Source organism: Botryllus schlosseri, chromosome 6 (assembly GCF_051294905.1).
Source record: "Botryllus schlosseri isolate E-star chromosome 6, Bs_hap1, whole genome shotgun sequence".
NCBI lineage: Eukaryota > Metazoa > Chordata > Ascidiacea > Stolidobranchia > Styelidae > Botryllus > Botryllus schlosseri.
Genome location: NC_137241.1, coordinates 11744834 through 11761228, shown reverse-complemented (window position 1 = coordinate 11761228; position 16395 = coordinate 11744834). Strand labels below are relative to the sequence as shown.

Below are 16395 nucleotides of genomic sequence, written 5' to 3'. Positions count from 1 at the left end.
CTATCATGGTAGCTGAATATATTTTCGACAATTCTATTTATTTGTAGTGCTGGCATCAGTCATTTGTGTTGACCGCGGAGAGGCATGCAGTATAGCATTCAGTAATTTCTAAAGTAGGCTCCTAAGATTGCTTTCCAGAACAATGCAACCCCTCGACCAATATACTTATTCGTCGAGTGGCATCTCAATGTACCATAGCTACAAGTATACGTCATTACGAATGTCAAAAAAACTTTTTAGTCTTTGAGATTTCAAGTAAAATGGGTGTTCTGCGCCAAAATGGGTTTCTTACCCATTTAGAGTGTTCTGTGACTATAGTCTTGGAAAATAAATGTTTATTTTTGCATGCAAACGTTTGAGATGTTCAGCAACCAATGATGCGAATTCCCTGTTTTTCTTTCCGGAGAAATTAGTAAACAGGCTACAAGTTCCTGCTTAATGCTTATTCTTGTAGTGACCGCACTTTTAATTTTTCTTGCAATGGTATAATCTTGTCCGTTGAAGATAAGATATTTTCAATTTGGCCTTGCATACTGGAATTGTGGTACAGAATTGTGGTCTGTTCTGCAGCCTTAAAGACTACATGCCAGTCTGGGTCCTTCTGATACTCTTTAAATCAGTTGTTTCTAAAGTGGGCGCCAGCGCTCCCGGGGGCGTTCGCGAGCGTGAATGGGACGCTGACCATGAAAGCGTGAAGGGGGCGCTGAGAGCAAATAGGGGCGGTGTAGGTTTAGAAGGCAACTGCTGCGTAGTGTTGAAACTATTGATAAATAAAGCAGCTAAATTCGCAGTAAATATGCAGAATCGTTTCAGTAAGGACAATTTTGGATCGACCGACTGTAATCAATAATCGCTGAGTTATATTTTCATCTGAACAAGTCACACACAATGTACAATGTGATAAGGCACAATGCGATGTAATGAACAGTTAGGAGGATATCGAACGACAATGCAGTTGCTATATTTTTAGACTGACATCCACCTCTGCCTAGAGTGCCCGATGTCACAGTTCTTTTCGATGTTGATCTTTTTGAAGCCGCGGCCCTTTCTAGTTCTTTCCATTTCTTGTGAGTCCTCTCTTTCGTCGGGTCTTTTTGGGATTTGCCGAACGACGAACCAGTTGGGGTCTCTTGAACTGGCATCCATCTTGACCTTTCCTGGTGTCACAGACTTCTTCGATTCTATAATTTCTTCCTCGGTTCTTTTTAGAAGCTATTTCTTCTTCTTTATCGGGTCTTTATTTCTGGGCTTTTTTTGTCGCCGTAATAACGGAAGACAAGGAGCCCAGAATAACCTACGACAGCGAGAATCGTACCCTGCTTTTGATGGCGCCGACGCTCACCACTACGCTATCTCACGTTGCGATCTCGGAACTTCAAACGTTTTGGTAAATTACGACCTGCATTGGTGTTTACGCTCATCCAGAAGTATTTTGCAATAGCTCGGTGTCTATGCTTCTTTTAGGTGCCTTTCCAACATAGGCCTACTTGGCACAATAACTTAATTTGACAATTTGACATTTGACAGATAAGGCAATCTAATACTGCAACTCATCATCACTCCACGTGAAGCCCATATTTAGATAACGGTCGCAATATGAGAGTGCTCCCTTAGCTTTCTTTACTAATGTACCTCCACTGATATGGTATGGTATTGAACGGAATATCGGTATGGAATATGGACTCGAGCAGGTATGGTACGGTATAAAATTTCCAAGTAAGATATGGATTTCCCCCATACTTCCATGCGTTGGCAGCTCTGCCTGAACCATGACAATGATCCCACTTTATATTGCAAATCAATTGCATACCTCATGATATTGTTCTCTGATAGTAGGTCAAGTTTTTGCAACTTTTGCAACTTTTGCTACAGCTTCCGGCAGCTTCCTAAATACTCAGAAGTTATGTATTTTGGTGTTTTAAGCTGTTTGGAGGAATCTTATGTTGCAACTTTTTGCAACTTTTCTTCATTTTTTCATGCAACGTTTTGCAGCTTTTTCGATTTTTCGTGAAAGATTTTGCAACGTTTTTCGATTTTTCGTGCAACTAACATTTTACTGGAAATATTTGGCACTATATGTTGATAGATAGCTTGATTATTGCACAGTCGTTTAAATTTGAGGTCCTTTCTGATTTGACGTACATTCAGGCTAGACCGCCGAAAATTATATTTTGCCTGGGTCATTTTTTTCAGGATATTTATGTTTTTGAAGTCACCAAGACTGAGCTTTGCTGCAATGCCCTGAATACGGATCGATTCGAGTATCTCATACCATAAATAATTTCAAGGAACTTGTCCAATGTCCATACAAGCAACTTTTTAGTGCAACTTTGGTGAAAAGTGAATGCAAGTTATTACTGCAACTTTTATGAAAAATAAGTGCAACTTTCTGAGGATTTGACTGGAACAAAAACTTGCCCTACCGATAAGTATATGCTCATATCTCAAATCACGACTAGGAGTTATCCACCCTGATCGAAATCTAGTTGAAGACAAAAATGTTGTGCGACTCGTAAATAAAGGAAAATGATATCAATCATTGCAATCTGAATATCCTAAAATCGAATGATATTCGACCAATGTCGCGTTACAGCGTTGCAGCATAAATTTCGCTTATCGTAACTTCCACTCCGTAAACTACCAAGATAAGTTTTAAAATCATAGACTCTGTGATTGTAGCAGTTACATGAATATTCATATCAATTTATTGAATTTGACGTCATTTCCGGCGTTTTGCTCGGATGATCATCACGCAACATATATTTGGCATGATCATCAAACATGTAGCTTGTCTCGGAGCGACGTTACGCCATTACGGGCACCAACACGCATTGTAACTACATTAAATCATATTATTATCTCTGATATACAAGTGGTCACCTTGGATTTGACTGATGCAGCTGAGTAAGGCCCACATATATGCGGGGAAATCGGATATTTGATCCGTCGTCGCACAATCCCTAATGATTTTAGCGCTGCAAAATTGTATATATTGTACGTTCCGTCTTCGAAGATTACATTGATATGGCAACCTACATCGCTGATATATGAGTCCGAATGCGTAAATTTATCACCTCGACATCAAGATTCGAAAACAACAACTTGATGCTTTATGTTCTAACTCTAATTGATAAGTATAATAAGTAACGAATAACAGAACCGCCACCGCGACGACTTGAATTCCGACTAATTGTCACTTATTTCTGTTCTTACCCTAATCCATTGTGAGGTTACCGCTTATTCAAATAGGTGTGAAATAGTTTGCAAAATCGTACGGTTCCTGTTACCGACAAGATAGCACCTCAGGCATAGCGATCTCTCGTGGTCTGCATGGTGTCATAGAGGTAGGAATCACTCTCAAGGTAATATTTTGGTAATTAGTCTGTCACAGAGCCGTCGTAGACGGTGATTCGAAAACCAACAATTTGACACGTATGTTTCAATTCTCCTTCACGAATTCCGACAGCAACGACACTGGTGTTTCATCTTTACCTTGATTCGTAAACAACGCAACAGTCGGAACGGGAATCGAACGCATGCGTACTTTTAGATAGGCGTCATAGCGATTTTATTACACCTGTGATATACTTGGAAACAGCGATTCCTGATTATGTTAGGTAGATTCACCCTCTATATCTGTAGGCAGAAATTAATTCACGATTATTTTTCAGACATTCAAATCTCGTACACTCAAGTCGCAAGCATTGATTTGTAGTTGTTGCGTCGCAAAAACGATCAATCGCTTTTACAGTAGAATAATGAAATATGAAGAATACAACTGATATTGATATGGATTGATGGATGTGGTGGTTCTACAAGCGCCGTTTGTCTACTTTCGGACGCATACTCTTGTGCTACGGATTTACTTGACAGCGTTTTCGTAATTAACTCGTTCGAGTGTTGTAAGATGTTGAGATGTCGAGACGAATAGAGTATGCATTTCCTGTTAGGTAAAAATAACTAGTTCGTTAATAAAGTTATAGGTAGGGATGGTGTGAACGTGAGGTTCACGTTCGCGTTCTGTGTGTGGACCTCGGAAATTTAGAGGTTCACGTTCACAAACGAACCTTGGTAGGTTCTGCACTGTGAACTTTGTTCATATATTACAATTTTCACTTCATTATTCATCTTTGGGTGAAATTTGTTGCATTTCAACTGCGGGCCACTTGCATGGCGCTGACAGCATAAAAATCAACACTAAACGAGCAGACACCTTGACAATCTCAAATATTTTACTTGCTTTGTTACAAAGGTTTGCTCGGCAATATTTAGTGACTCTCTGCTGTGAGCTTGACCCGCAATCACACTACATCAAGAGCGTCATACACTACATGTGAGAGAGAGAGAGAGAGAGAGAGTTCTTTTATTCGTCAACCATGAAATATAGTAAAGGCAATGTCCACAAACATTCACGTCCAATAGTATACATTTTTTAAATTTTTTCCTCACTATAATTTGCACGGTATAGACTGGGAGACCCGATATGACCGAAGTCTTCTAGGCCGGAGTCACCCAAGCATATTGGCAGTATTAATTATAATATGGATCAATTTTTTCTCTCAGTCAAGTAGCACCGCAAAGAGTAACGAAATAAACAAAAGTAAATAAAAGACAGCAACACTAGTGAAGGACGGTTACCATAGTTAACAGTGTGATCAGAAAATAACAATTTGAGCCATGTACACAGTGGTAATATTATTGTAGCATATTAAATGAATCAAAACAACAAACAACATTACTGTGGTCATGAGATATGTTCTTCTTAGTACTTGGATAATATAAATTTGCAATAGCGAGCTTTAAATGTATGATAAGGAAGAGTACGGTACAAAGTTGGTAGGCAGTCAGCGAATGATACATATTCAACCACTTGATGAAGTTGGTATCGTTGTCTGATGTAAAAAATCTTGCAAACGTATGGGGTCAATCTTGATTTCATATGTTTATTGTATCATAAAAACCAAACCCATGCGATTGGAGTTTTGGCTGTATAACTTGTTAATAGGGTAGCAATTATAGAAACCCGTTTTACACTCTGCTCAATATCAACGTAGCAATACTCAGACGACGAATACATTTGTCCGATGTGGCCTATACCGTTAAGGCGCAAGCTTATATATTCCCTTGCGAGTCCTCGTCGAAGTTATTAGCAAAGCGACGGAAGATATTGATTTTATGGGAATATTATATCATTTGATTATCCAAATTGATATATTTGGCGACGTTTGAAACGTCAATATGTACTTCAGCTTTGTGACATTATGTGGCCCGAGTCGTCGCTAGGCATCTTGTACAATTGTACATTAATACAGGCTATCACTTCAATCAAATGTAGGGTTGGCATTGGTAATACGTCGTCACGTGACGTAATGACGTTCACGTTCGCGTTCACACAGAACCGTTCAAAAAGGTTCGCGTTCACACGGGTTGCCCGACATATGAGCATGCGACATTTGAGCATGCGACATTTGAGCATGCGACATTTGAGCATGCGACACTTGAGCATTTGTCATTTATTAGTGTGTAGTTAACTAGCGTCAAAATCATGGATTTATACCGAAAATGATATATCTCCCCTCCCCCAACCCTAATATCCCCTCCCAACTTTGATACCCATCAAGTGTCGCATGCTCAAGTTTCACATGCTCAAGTGTCGCATGCTCAAGTGTCACATGCTCAAGTGTCGCGTGCTCAAGTTTCACATGCTCAAATGTCGCATGCGCAAGTGTCTGCATATCCACGTGTCGCATGCTCAAGTGTCTGCATGTAGACGTGTCGCATGCTCAAGTGTCGCATGCGTGTGTGAACCCATGCTCATGAGCACCTTTGCTCTTGTGTCCCCATGCCCATGTGTCCATATGCGCATGTGTGCTTATGCTCTTGTGTACCCATGCTCATGTGTCGTCAAGGCTCATGTATCGCATGCTCATGTGTCACCATGCTCAAGTGGCACTTATTAAATTGTCACCATGTTGATGTGTCCCTATGCTCACGTGTATCCATGACCGCGTGTCCCTATACTCATGTGTCCCCATGCTAATATGTCCTCATATTAGTATGTCCCTGTGCTGATGTGTCTACATGCCCACGAGTCGCCATGACCAGAAGTCGCTATGCTCAAGTGTCGCTTGCTATTGTGTCGCATGCTAATATGTCCACGAACCGTTAACACGAACCTGAACCTTTCAGAGGTTCACACCATCCCTAGTTGTAGGGTCTCATGAGTTGTCATTATTCAAATCAATATGTGAATATTACAAGCGAGCAACATTATTCGTGTTCACCAGGATGAATTAATAAAGTTTACAAGTTGTAGTAATATAATCAAGTATGTAAAAATTAGGTTTAAAACTTGTGAATGTTTTTGTACTTGACTATCTTGCAGTGTTGGGATCAAGTCACTACCTTCGAGTCACGAGTCATTTCGAGTCAATGCACATTTTGACTCGAGTCGAGTCAAGTCAAGTCAATCGATTTTCGAAGGTGACTCGAGTCAAGTCAAGTCACTCGATTATTCGAGGTGACTCGAGTCAAGTCAAGTCACGTCAAGTCAAGTCAAGTCAAGTCAAGTCAAGTCACGAGTCAAGTCACAATTCAAGTCAAGTTGCCTTTTCGAAGTATGAGGCATGATTACGTCATTGGATTTTGCTAGCTGCCTGAAATACAGATTGAGTGGTCATTGATTCTGAACCAATGAACGAATATAGAGTTAAATATAAACCCAACAAGGCGTTGTATCGATCACATATACGTAGAACTGGTAAACTACGTAAGTAATTGCATAGCCTCAGTTTACCAGCCAAAATAGAGAATAGAGAAACGAATTGTTAAGATGCAGTACATTACCCATTTACAAATTGATATGATACAATTCGAGCCTGCGCCAATAGTTGATGCCAATATAAACTATATTCGAATTCAATTTCAATAAAACAAGAGGTTTGGTTAAGGTAAGAACAGAAAACAGAAATATGCATTTTGCTATTACATTACTTTACAGTTTACTATACTAGTTTACGACATCGTAAGCTATAAGCTTCGGTCACTTTGTTTGCGGACAATTTATTTGTGACAAGAACAATGGAGGCACAGTGAAACGCACGATCATTGAATGATTATAGTCGCTTTTACGGGTTACAAGAGCGTTCCGCGAGCAATCCGACCATATGCAAGATACAGTGATTTTAACGACACCGATTCCTTGATGACTTGAAATTGACTCGTGAATTTTGCTCCGAGTCACGAGTCAATCTACAATTTTGATACGCCGAGTCAAGTCAAGTCAAGTCATTTTAGCAAAGTGACTCGAGTCAAGTCAAGTCATACGAAAAAGGTGACTCGAGTTTGACTCTAGTAAAGTCATGACTCGAGTCATTCCAACACTGCTATCTTGTGTGTTATAACACGTTAAAATTTCAGGATGCGATAATGATAGCATTTTCAGAAACTCAGTTGTAACAAAAATAATTAAAGACCACTGATAGAGTTGTAAGTTTTAACGTTTGTTTCAAAGCAACGAGTGAATAATCCCACATCCAAGTGATCAACATTCTTAATATTATTGATATAATAAGACAGTACCATGTTTACAGACTTTGAATAATATTATCTTGATGTCAAGGTGAGAAATTTACGCATTCGGATACGATTCAACTTGAGTTTTGTAGTGAGTTTCATTTCAAGTTGACGAAATACCACCTTGATTGAATATTCTCATGATAAAGTCAACCACCATTCTAGAGGTGTGAAAACGCTAACATAGCGATCACCGGAAAGTGTCAAATTGTTGGTTTTCGAATCACCGTCTAAGACGGCTCTGCGTGATAGACTAATTACCAAAATATTACCCTGAGAGTGATTCCTACCTCTGTAACACCAAACCACGAGAGATCGCTCTGCCTGAGGTGCTATCTTGTCGGTAACCGTACGTTCCTGCAAACTATATATCACACCTATTTGAATAAGCGTTAACCTCACAAAGGATTAGGGTTAGTACAGAAATAAGTAACAATTTGTCGGAATTCAAGTCGCCGCGGTGGCGGTTCTGTTATTGTACTTATCAATTAGAGTTAGAACTTAGAACATAAAGCATCAGGTTGTTGTTTTCGAATCTTGATCTCGAGGTGATAAATTTACGCATTCGGATACGATTCAACTTCAGTTGTGTAGTGAGCGAGAAATCGCTATGTCTCGGGCATTGTCTTGTCAGCAACCGTAGGATTTGTAATCTATTTCACACCTGTGGCAAACTAATTACCAAAATATTACCATGCGAGTGATTCCTAGATTTAGCAAATTATTTCACACTTTTTTGAAGTGTTAATTTGCGAGCGCGGGAACTGTTGGTTTTCGAATCGCCGTCTGCGACGACTCTGTGGCAAACTAATTACCAAAATATTACCATGCGAGTGATTCCTAGATTTACCGAACTATTTCACACCTTTTTCAATAAACATTAGTTCGCGAACGAGCCTATATCCGATAACGGTATCATACGACCGCATCCATAAAAATAACGATATGTTGATATCACACTTACCGTAAACGTTGGGATTAACTCAAATTGTTCATATATAATAATTTGGAATATACACATCATGTAAGGATCAATCACGTGACTGTTTACTATACTTGATACATATTCAACACCACCTCACCGCCACAGCCTATACCCTGAAAGCAGACTTAGACAACTAGAAAATTCTAGTTGCCTAATTTCACTAAATAAGAGAGAAATGTCAGTAATCTAATTCTGGTCTAATTTGTGAAAAGTTTCTATGCTCTAATTCTAATTCTAATCTAATGTGTGAAATGTCCCTATACTTTAATTCTAATTCTAATCTACGTTGTCAAATGTTCCTATGCTCTAATTTTAGTTCTAGTCTAATTTGTTGTTTTCCTGAAAATCCCTCTTTGTCCGCGGCATTTTTCAGCGAGTTAACAAGAATATCCATCTCACACAGGGAAATCCAGTGCCAAGCAGCCAACGCCTTATTTACATACACTGTATAGTCATTGTAATTATTGTGACGAATAATAGCCATGCAGGCATAGTAGCGTGTAGTCTGCGAACAACATTTTAGTTTCGATCACAAACAGAACAGCAGCGAAGAAAAAGAGATAGTTAACACAGGCTTGTTGACTTTCATGCCCTTAATTACCTCAAGAAAAAAGAGGATGATTGCTTTAGATCTAACCAATGAAATTATATTAGAGAATGAAGTGGAATGAGATCGAAGGAGAGCGTGAGAGCATGGACTGCGATGTTTTGAGTTACTGGAAAAGAGAAAACCGTTTTCCTCGTTTTAAGGCAGCTGCTCAAAAACTCGTAGCCATGACTGCAACATTAGTTCCACCGGAACGTGCAGGAGAACTGCAGGGGTCGCCAACACAAAACGAGTCGCGGGCCACTTTTGAAATTTCGTTGAGGCCGCGGGCCGCAATCATGCTATATTGAGACAAAATAGCCAACACAGTTGATCAACCATGCTATTAAAACTTCACGTTAGTAGCACGCCGTGCTCACTAACATGGGCGATTGGCATGGTTACCACAAAAGAAGTAATATTTTATTATGGAAGTAGTCTATACATACGAAAAAACGAAATATCATGATCATAAAGTATAAACTTCATTTCAATTTCGAACTATGAGCTGTGCACGATACCTGACCAGACTTTCCGGTGACTAACGAATCGATATTAGGGATAGGCAGACATGTTACTATAGCTGGAAGACTATCTGATCCTAAAGATTGATTTTGTAGGAAATCCCAGGCCGTTTTCTAAGCGCGTCGGTAGCCCGTCGGTAGTGTCTGGGCCATTGCACGTCAAGGCAACATGCTCATATCAGCTTACTCTTCATCGATGTTTCCATGGCGAAGTCTTTTCAGCTAGTGAGGAATAGTGTTGTTGGGTACAGGCGAATAGCTTATTTTGAAACAATTACCCTAATTTGATACTGAAATCGATTTCAAATTTTAAAATGCATTATCGCATTCTTCCAAAATAACAAACCATATCGTCGGTCGCATGTGGCTGCATGTTGGTGACCCCTGGTATAGTGCAAAACGAGACAATAAGCTTGATGTACAGACGTTAACTATTCTCATGCTTATAGGAATGCACCGTGATTTGATATGAACTGAGCTTGATTTTTGCTGTATTTATTTGTCATTCACAATTTCATTCAATTTCCAAGTATTTGCGAATTCAGAAATTCTAATTCTAATCTAATTTAGAAAAAACTGAGTAGCTCTAATTTTAACTCTAATGTACTTTGGAAAAAGACGTGTAGCTCTAATTCTAATTCTAATCTAATTTGAAAAATCTCAAAATTTTCTAGTTGTCCAAGTCTGCCTGAAAGTACGACATGTCAACATGGGTTTTTAATACGACGCCACAACCTATACCTGAAACCAACACGCAATATGCACAAGGGACACCTCATCAGAGATGGGGGGTCTGAAAGGGTGCCATCACCTACACGAGTTTTCAACCATCAACGTCATCAGCGAGAGGTCACCTAATCAGAGATCCATATACTTACAGAGCACCTCATCAGAGATAGGGGGTGTAAATGGGTCCTATCAACAACACGAGTTTCGCGGCACCTCACCAGCGGGCCCATAAGAACCGTACACACCTCACAATCGATCTATATAACTACTCCCGTCGTCTGTTTTTACACCCAAATTCAATGTCTACCGTGGTCTTTTTTGGGGCATTTTAGACTACAAAGGGGGACATTTGAGTGAAGGGAGGACATTTCTTCAAAAAGGAGTACAAATACCCTTAAAAGAGGACCTATGGTAACCAGAGTTGGATCAATTACATTATTTCAGTTTAATTACAATTACAATTACAATTACTTTCATGCATGTTTCAATTACATTACAATTACAATTACTCCATGCTAAAAATATCAAATTGCAATTACAATTACAATTACTCCTTGCATGCTTCAATTACATTACAATTACAATTACAATTGCTGCTGTTGAACATGTAATTGAATAATCATAAATTCAACCGTGCTCCTTGACAACCGTAGCGTCGTAATTAACAACAATTCAAGTATTCATGTCTCATTCATGATGCGCAAATACCCGTTAATTAATAAGAAGAAAAAACGTTTTCGAACTATATGCAGTATGTCGTTGAAAAAAGTATTATAATATATGCACGTGTTGGATTTGCGTATATAGTATATAATTAAAGAAATAATATTATTTTTATCGAGGGACGTAGGAATTAGGATGAGGAGTAAAAACAAAACCGTGCTTTGTCAGATTAGACGTTATATAATATCCAGTGATCTGGTTAGTTAGCCAGACGAAGTAACGATGCATCATCGTGATCTGAAATCGTATTGTAGATTGCCAACCCACGGATAGATGCGCAAGATGTGAGTCACGGATGAATGCACCGACAAAGGTACTGCAGAGCCGGCTAAAAGCAGCAAACCTTGTAGTCCTAGAGCTGGCGATCCAAGCGTCTAAATTTGATGCATCTGGTCTTTATCGTACGCTATCGATGCACTAATTCCAAAAATACAAATTGAAATCTCGTCAGGGCAATGTAACTGCTCCAAAATAGCCGTTTAAGGCCGACTGTTTTAAAAAGTGAGAGCGCCGCAGCAGCATGACCACAACAATGACCAATTACGCCCAGCAATTATTCAGAACAATGCCGATTCCCAGACTTTCACGACTATTTTGGGATGGTACCATTGCCTGGAAATATACTTTTATTGCGGAATCAGTGCGACACTAGCTTGCGATTAGGACCATACATATCAAATTTCGACGCTTGGATCGCCAGCTATGGGACTATCAATTCTGCTGCTTTTAGCCGGCTCAGCAGTTCGCTTCTCGGCGTATTCAATCGTGAGTCACGTGTTGAGAATCCATCCGTTGGTTAGTAAGCTAATAATTGTATACAATGGCAGCCGAGGCCAGCATAGCGGTAAAAATAAAAAAAACTTCGCCCGCAAGGGCGCAGTCAAGGGCTTCCGCAAATGGATCCGTCAAATTCCTTGTCGACATTTAAAGAGAATGCATTATAAGTCAATTATTTTATGTTGTGCTTGTCAGGTCTCAATAGCAATTTAATGTAATTGAAATTGTAATTAGGCAAAATTTTTGTCAAATTGCAATTACAATTACAATTACACAAAATAAAAATGCTTCAATTACAATTACATTACAATTACATTGAAAAATGTAATTAATTACATTCAATTACAATTACAAATTACAATTGATCCAACTCTGATGGTAACCCTATGAAAAATCAGTGTGCAATTGATGTATGTGTATCGTGAAAATTCTGTAAAGTAAATGAATGCATTTTATCTATGATATTTTTACGCGCATTATTGCATATTGATCGGATGGTGTCTTCAAAAATGTTGTGCGCACGTTAATAAAATAAAGTCACTGTTCATGTCACACGGTTAATACTAGACATGAGGTTCTCGTAGTTCAACTGTGGAAGAATTACTGGCACTCACTGTCCAGTTGCGCGGAGAGCGAAAATATTTTCTACTTCATGAATGAATTTTGTCGGTAATATTGACTGTGGTACATATTACTATCAAATATTTATGCTTTCTAATACCAAGTGATCAGATGTACCGGAAGATGAAGTAATTTGACTTTTATAGTAGGTATCGACCAGATATTCTGTAAGGGGGCCAATCAAGGTGAAATCTCTCCGATTGCATGCCTGCGATCCACTGTCGAGATTTTGCACAGTCAACATACAATTCGCAACGGAAGCGTGCTGGGCTCATAACCTTTGATGAACGATCTATCGTTACCTGTGTTGTCTACGCTGGAATCTACTTGCGCTGCTGTAAGAACAGATTATCTGCTTCTCTGAAATAAATTTAGTTCGATTGAAGATATATCTCAAGCCTCGACGGACCAGGTCAAGATAGATTGTTCATCACATGAACCTTCAATCAGTACCCGGTAGGCGACATTGCCCCAATAAATGAAGTTAATCTGAACGCCTATGATTTAAATTTAATTGTCAAATCACTCTGTAGTATAATCGAACGGATATAACGGACGACTGCATACCGCTGACGAGCTATTCATCCTCAAAGGGTACGTCGAGATATTCATCAGACATGTCATCCACGATTTCCTTCTTATTTCCAGAGTCTGTTAAACGGACAAAAACAACCAATAGATGACTTTTTGTAGGCATCGGTGTATGTATGTATAATCAACAGTGGGCTATATATACTTTTATTTCGTAACTATTTTTAGGGATGGCACGGAGCTTTTAAGGAACATGTATATCGGGAATGTCGCAAAACTTGCAGTTTTATGCAAATTTAAGTAGATCTGCATATTGTAATAAGTAAGTAACGAGAGCTCAGTAAGTGATGTGAAGCGAAAAAAATGTTGGTCATTAATCTGGTCAGTGCTATGCCTTTGGAGCAAACAATTATAACTAGTATGCCTACTGATATGCCTACCCCAGCGTCTCCGACGACCCCAACGTATTTGGACTCCGAAGTGGGGACCACTCCCTTCCGTGGTGGAGACCAAAAGACTTACAATTGTTATCAGAAGGAAACAGACTTTAGTATTCATCTGAACAAACAATACGAGATTGGCATCTGTGTGGCAATAAATTTACTTGATCATATATGAACAAATACATTACAATCCTCATACAGATCAAGAATTCAATTTAGCTTGGTATAACCTTGACACCGCCGCGCTTTCCCTTCCTCGCGTTGGTTTTGGGTAACCGGATATTGTTAGTGAGAAGATGGATGTGGAGTAGCCTACTAAGTATGCATAGCTTACCAAGTTATTTCACGCTTGTCATTTATCAGTCACGAGTCACGACAAGGAATCCACACACATTTTCTGTACATGCATTTAGCCTATAGCTTTTTATTATTACAGATATATCTACATCTATGGAGAAAACTGAATTCCTTCTATCCGTTACTTTCCTTTTCGGAGTAGCGGAGAAGAGTTCTACAGAACACCTGTGGTCACAAGCTGCATGATGAAATATGACACCCACCGTAGAGGTCACGTTGGAGCAAATTGTCTTTCGCTACAATGTAATGTTGGATTACCATCGCAACAATGTCATCGAAGTCCTTTTATAGATGGTTGTAGGAAGCCATATTGCTTGTCATATTGGTAGCGATAGCACGAGCTCGGAAGCCGATCTTCAGAAGGAACGATTCAAGTAGGTGGTTTATTGATAATCCGATGAGTCAAATATTGTGAAAGCCCTTCGAAAAGTATTTGGTCTTTGCACTATGTTATTCATTTGTAATTTCCCATTTTCAAGACAATTTTTAGGTGTCACAATGCATTTACGGTGTCATCTCACAAATTGCCACTAGCTCAGCTTTGCTTCAGGCTGCGACATTGTTATGTCACATGTCTTGAATACGTCCCAGGGAATATAAGACGCCACGTCGTTGCTGAAAATACGCCCCTGCATTTTCCTTCAATATTCCTCTCACCGATCCTATCTCTCTTATTAGAGGAATGTCATAATTTTTATTGACAAACTGTAAATAGCAAAAAGTAAGCGAGTGAATCCCAAAATATTATGGAGTGGAAGTAGAAGTAGCGGAAAATTACTAACTACCTCAGCAATTATAGCAAGGGGAATAAAACTACTTGAGTTCTTCAAAAAAGTACAAGTAAGCGTTACTGATCGCCTCTGGTTCCGGCGTTGCCCGTTAGGGTTAACGAATTTATATTTGCTTGTACCTTGACAGAGCAAAGATGAATCTTAAAGGTAGAGCTGAGCTGAGATACAGCCAGGCCCTGCAGACTTATATTTGCTTGAACCCTTGACAGAACAGCTCTACAGTGCTACTAGTTCCATCACAAGGCATGCACTGTCCATTTTTCGTCATTGGGCCGGTGATTTTTGTCTGCCTTTGTAATCAAAACTCACTACTATAGTTGCAATTCACTACTATAGTTGCAATCGTCTGAAAATATTGGAAACAAAATTTTAAATAGATTTCCACAAAATTGTAAAAAATCCAGTCCGAATCTAATCCGAATGAGCAAATTTATGATATACATGGTAGGGGTCGGGCTCGTGAACCTTTTTCGTCCGAAGAGTCATGTTGGCTCATTTTTTGTCATTTTAATTCTCAAAGAGCCATACATCTCAATCAACTGTTAAGTCACAATTGAACATTCTTGACGTCACGTCAACACTTAGCCTACTCAAACCCACTACATGGGATTCGTCGTGTGTGCCTCATTTTCTCTGTTAAAAATCGTACTATAACCATGCTGGTAACCTTATTCGAGCATGCGGAACTTGAGTTACGAGAAAATAGCTTTATTGCGGTGCTCCTTTTAATTGCGAGAACCCGTGATGCATGCGGAAGTGGAGCCAAACATGGTCACTACAGCAGTTTATGCCCAATGCAAGGTGTGATACATTATTGACGTGGGGCCAGGAGAGGCAAGTGAGGTAGTGCCTCACCTGTCGTCAGGAAGAGTGAACAAAAATTGTGAAACCTTCAACCATTGGTATTTGTTATGTTCGTGCATTTTACGTTTATATCGTTTGTCTCTTATTTGTCTAGGATTAGTAATTACCGCCAATCATTATTTCCTCGTGTGTCGTGCTTTGTATTTATACCCTGTGTTCTGTTGTCTACCGGTCTTTCGTTTAACTGAACTCTGGATCGTGTCGCTGCTTTAAAGTTATTCTGCTGTTAATATACTGATTTCATATTGCAACCTCGTCGTATGAGTTATTGTTCAAACAAGATCAAGAACATAACAATTGGTGTCAGAAGTCGGATTCATAGTTATTTCTGCGACTGAGAAAGCATGGATTCAGGTATACTGAAGCTGCTCGAGAAGCAGCAGGCAATGATGGCGAGTCTACTCTACATGAAACATGAAGAGCTGGAGCAACAACAGGCACAGCTGGAGCATCAAAATGCCCGGCACAGAGAAGATTTGGATCAACAACGCGCACAGCCCAAAGAAGATATGGCACAGCAAAAGCTGCAGCATGAGGAAGCCATATCGCAATTAGCGCAGAGGTTGAATCCCGGTGCATCAACATCTGAAGCTACCGCTCCCAAGTTTGATTCTTTCGTAAAATCAAAGGATAAGTGGGACCAATATCTGCAACGATTCAACCATCACCTAGCAATTTACGGCATTTCCAACATGGAGAAGCGTGTTTACTCTCATGGGTCGGACCTGAAACGTACTCGCTCCTACGTAATTTGTTTGGTGCTGCTGATGTCAGTGTGCAATCCTTCGACGCGTTGACCGAGAAGTTGTCTACATACTTCAATGACTCCATTCATGCACAAGCAGCCAGGTACGAATTTTACAATTGCAAAATGCAACCGGGACAATCG

At 39.6% G+C, this 16395-nt stretch overlaps 2 long non-coding RNA genes across 2 annotated transcripts; one reads left to right on the top strand and one right to left on the bottom strand.

The window, feature by feature from the left end:
• The first annotated feature begins 4859 nt into the window (after positions 1-4859).
• LOC145441002 (uncharacterized) lies at positions 4860-9568 on the top strand. The gene is made up of 2 exons (XR_013915678.1): positions 4860-7621; positions 8124-9568. It is a non-coding gene; the product is annotated as an uncharacterized LOC145441002 (long non-coding RNA).
• Positions 9569-13008: 3440 nt separating this feature from the next.
• On the bottom strand, positions 13009-14186 carry LOC145441000 (uncharacterized). The gene is made up of 3 exons (XR_013915676.1): positions 14055-14186; positions 13492-13609; positions 13009-13171 (listed from the first exon to the last, which is right to left on the bottom strand). It is a non-coding gene; the product is annotated as an uncharacterized LOC145441000 (long non-coding RNA).
• Positions 14187-16395: the final 2209 nt, after the last annotated feature.